The 3,922-nt window shown below is 37.8% G+C and overlaps 1 protein-coding gene across 1 annotated transcript in view; it reads right to left on the reverse strand.

Moving 5' to 3' along the window:
• LOC101848719 (serpin B6) overlaps nucleotides 1–3,922 on the reverse strand; it is a 26,916-nt gene that overhangs the window by 13,001 nt on the left and 9,993 nt on the right. The gene's annotated exons all lie outside the window — the stretch shown is intronic.

The raw sequence follows: 3,922 nt of genomic DNA on the forward strand, positions 1-3,922 counted from the left end.
GAAGAAGAAGAAGAAGAAGAAGAAGAAGAAGAAGAAGAAGAAGAAAAAGAAGAAGAAGAAGAAGAAGAAGAACGACAACAAGAACAACAAAAATATTTATAATAATTTTTTATCACCATCATCATCATCATCATCATCATCATCATCATCATGGTTAAGGTCTGGGATTTTTTTAACCTCAAAATTTACGAGTTTGAGCCCACCTGGGGGGAAGTTTATTATATAGACACTTGTCGCCTTTCTGATGCTGCCCTGCTTCCCATTCAACTTCTGTTAGTCTTAAACTTAAGCCTAACCTTTGAGGAGAAAGGCGTAAGTAGTTAACATGACAGTAATTAGATAAAACTACCACATTTTGAAGGGACAATATTGTATATCATCCTTAGAAGACTCCCCCTTTTTGTGGCTAGAAGGCATCACTCATGAGTCCTACTTCCTTCCTGTCCAGATTACTTACGACCAGATCGATAGACAGGGTCATCAACGAGGAGTGTTAAGTAAAACAAAACTGAGGGCAGGCGGAGATAAGGCGGGAAGAAGGCGGTGGCGATGGAATAAACGTACTCTCAGGAACCCATGCAGCTGCATAACCAACAAAATTTTAGATTGGAATCCACTGGGTGAGAGATCGAAGAGAAGGCCACGTGGTACTTGGAGAGAACGATGTACAGAAAGTAGGGAAGACATAGAATAATATCAAGAGGCAAGCCCAAGTTTGTGAAAGGTGGGATGTGTATGTTCGTGGCCTATACCCTGACGCAGGGGAAGAAAGGCAGTGGTGATGAAATGACTGTTTACTCGTAGAAGATCAGTGCACACAAATGTCCAATCAGCAGAAGATTAAAAGTTATGTTGTTGCATATTTTGAATCATGACACAAAATTCAGAAACAGGAATTTCCGTTCTCTCATAGTTTGCATGCAGTCGCCTGCCTTTTTATGATCAAAATAAAAAAGAAACCCAAAAAAAATATGAAAAAATTGAAAAATCTGTTTGAATATGGAAGTTATGCCTCCTCTCTAGTAAAGTACACAGAAACAGTGCATCCTCAATGAGGTTATGTTTCAACGAGCTTCTCTTGACTCAAGCTCAAAATCTCAAGTGCATTCCAAGTAATAAAGCCCAATAAATGACCCGTCACAATGACCGAAACGGTAATGATAATAGCAAAATGGTAATCTGTCTCAACATAATGAAGTGATAGAAACTATATTATATTGAACTTTTTTTCCTTTCACTGTTGGTGTTTTACGCTCCATTCGACACTGTAAAGATCAGTTAGAAGGCAGGCTTAGCTCAAATCTGTCCCGGCCAACATGCCCTAAGAGTCACACATCATACAAGAAGAAAGACTGAGACACTCTACGAAGATGGTCCCCGTTCACTACAGACTCCGGTTCCAAAGAAACATCGATCGACAAGTAATCATTACGGCTGGCAAGACATAATGATAAGATCCTCACTTCACGCTGTGCATTTTGTCTTTTGATTAGAAATTATACTTCTCTATAATTTTTCAATCATTCAAAGGCTTATGTTTCTAAAGTTCGAACGAGAGCACAGTTGTTCAGGAGTTAATAATTCGGTTTGATCACAAGACTAGTTTTTAAAAATATAAGAGATGATTTAATGGTGGGCTGTGGCGTCAGTCAGCCTGTATTGCCAGAGCTCAATAAGTTACGTCATGCTTTACTTATTTATTTTTTTCAAATATTCCAGTACAATTTTTAGAACTTCGCTTTATCTCTTTTCTGGCGAATTTAGACGTCTTTGACACGGATATAAATAAATTAATTAATTAATTAATTAATTAACAGGTGTAGTTAAGGGTTCTACGTCTGTTTCCTACAGTAGGAATTTGTGCAGAGATAAAGCAATGAATTGTTTAATCTATTGAGGATTCCTAGGTAAGGATTCGAGCCTTCTGCGTCTTAAAGAATTAATATAACATTATTTACTCATAAGGGTTCTTGATCCCAACCAGAGAAGAAATTGTCCTCAAAATGAAATAAAGAAAGTCTGATTGTTGAACAACTGAAATGTTTCACATCCTATGGACACATCTTCGATCAGCTAACCCAGGGATGAGAAACGTCCCAGCAGACAGAGGGGGTATTCAACAAGGTAATATTCCCATAATATGGGAATCAAATTCTGAACACTAAACTTGTTTTTGTTTGTTTGTTTGTGTGTTTGGGTTTTTTTACGGAAAGGGGGGGGGGGTCTTACGATAGGTAAATTCGCAACTTTAGTTTCTCGTTTCTGCAGGGCGCCTTATATTCTTGAAAACACTTATTACTTTCAGAAAACAAAAGAAAAATTCTTGTAATTTGATGCTTCCTTTTTTTTTTCAATTTAACCCAGATGGAAGAATGATATTGCCAACCTTACTAAGATCAGGCGGTAGATTAAAGACAATACACTAAGGGGGATTTCCTGCCATTTTGGTAAGTGTAAGCTGGTACTAATACTAAATTTGCGAAATCAAGAGGAAAAAAATTGAGGTTCTCTCAATCAAGAATTCTTGCCAGTACAACACAGTAATGAAACGATTATTTGTAGCAGAACTAATAAGATAATGACAAGTACGTACCCAGCAGTTAATGACCGTTATCGGGTCGATGTGCTTGTCTTCACTCAAACTACGCGGTCTTTGCGGGTGGTTGGCGGGGGGTGCTCTGGTGTGGTTTGCTCCTTCTTTCCTATCAAACATCCATCCTTATCTCCCCTTCTTCTTCTTTTTTTGTTTGTTACTGTCTTGTAACTCCTCTAATCTTCTGGCACTCATATCATAATAATAATAATAAATAGCATTTCTATGGCGCATATCCCCGCTCAACGGCAGGCTCTATGTGCTTTACACAATATTATTACCCCAGCAGACCATATGACCTTATGCAGTTCCGAGTGCCGTAAAACCTCTCCTAAAAAAACAAAACAACTAAACTACGCAGTCTAGATGATATCTAACCTTTAGATTCTCATCACCTCTTATTGCTGTTAATAGAGTAGTACGTTGTGATACAAATTAAGAACGAAGAAGAGGAAAAAAGAACCTCAGGTCTCAGAACCGATGCAACGCCCATCATCCACAATCTCTAAGTGGATACTTACCAATATTTCATTGTCCTCAAACCGGTAAAAGTACATTTCGACCCCTCTTTCTTAAAATGAGTTAACAGTATCTACGTTAATGACGTCATGTTGACCCAAATGTGGTTCCGTTGAAAGTGGTGACCCCAGTTTTGCGGAGTAGGCCAAGAAAGTTCCTAATGGAGAGTTAAAGTGTATCTTCATTCCCTAAAGATTTTCTCTTTAAGCACGACAAGAATGTGTCCCTACTCTTCTGCATTAAAAAATGTCATACTTTTACATTATCTGGCCTCTGCTACATTGCAGTATTGAGGGAAGAAGCAAACAGTTTTCGTTGAGAACGTTATAGGTATCAATAAAACTATGTACACAGCAAAGTTATGTTCAACTTTAGAAAGAGTATTTCAAATCAGGAGATGTTTTACACTCTACTATCAACGGTGTTTGTTAATTGAGACATGAGAAGGTGGGTTGGGAGGGGGGGGACTATAAAGGAGAACAATAATTCTTATATTTGAGGGAAGCAAATTTTGTCATACAACTTTTGATCGTCATAAGCTTCCCTACATCCCTACCACTATTTATTGACCTATTGAAATAAGATAAACAACAAACTGAGTACAGAAGTGCAGTCTGATTATAGATATTACTAGATCTATATTTTTACACTCTACTGGAATGGGGCAATAAATCTTGAGAGATGCAAAAAATTAGAAGGTCTAGATCTATACTCTCAAAACAAAATGCGCCTCACGAAATATCACTTCCGGGTTTTCTAAAAGCGATCGGCGAAATAAAGAAATTTAGCTTTTGCAGCAAAACTGGCTCA

Source organism: Aplysia californica, unplaced genomic scaffold (genome assembly GCF_000002075.1).
Source record: "Aplysia californica isolate F4 #8 unplaced genomic scaffold, AplCal3.0 scaffold00029, whole genome shotgun sequence".
NCBI classification, from domain to species: domain Eukaryota; kingdom Metazoa; phylum Mollusca; class Gastropoda; order Aplysiida; family Aplysiidae; genus Aplysia; species Aplysia californica.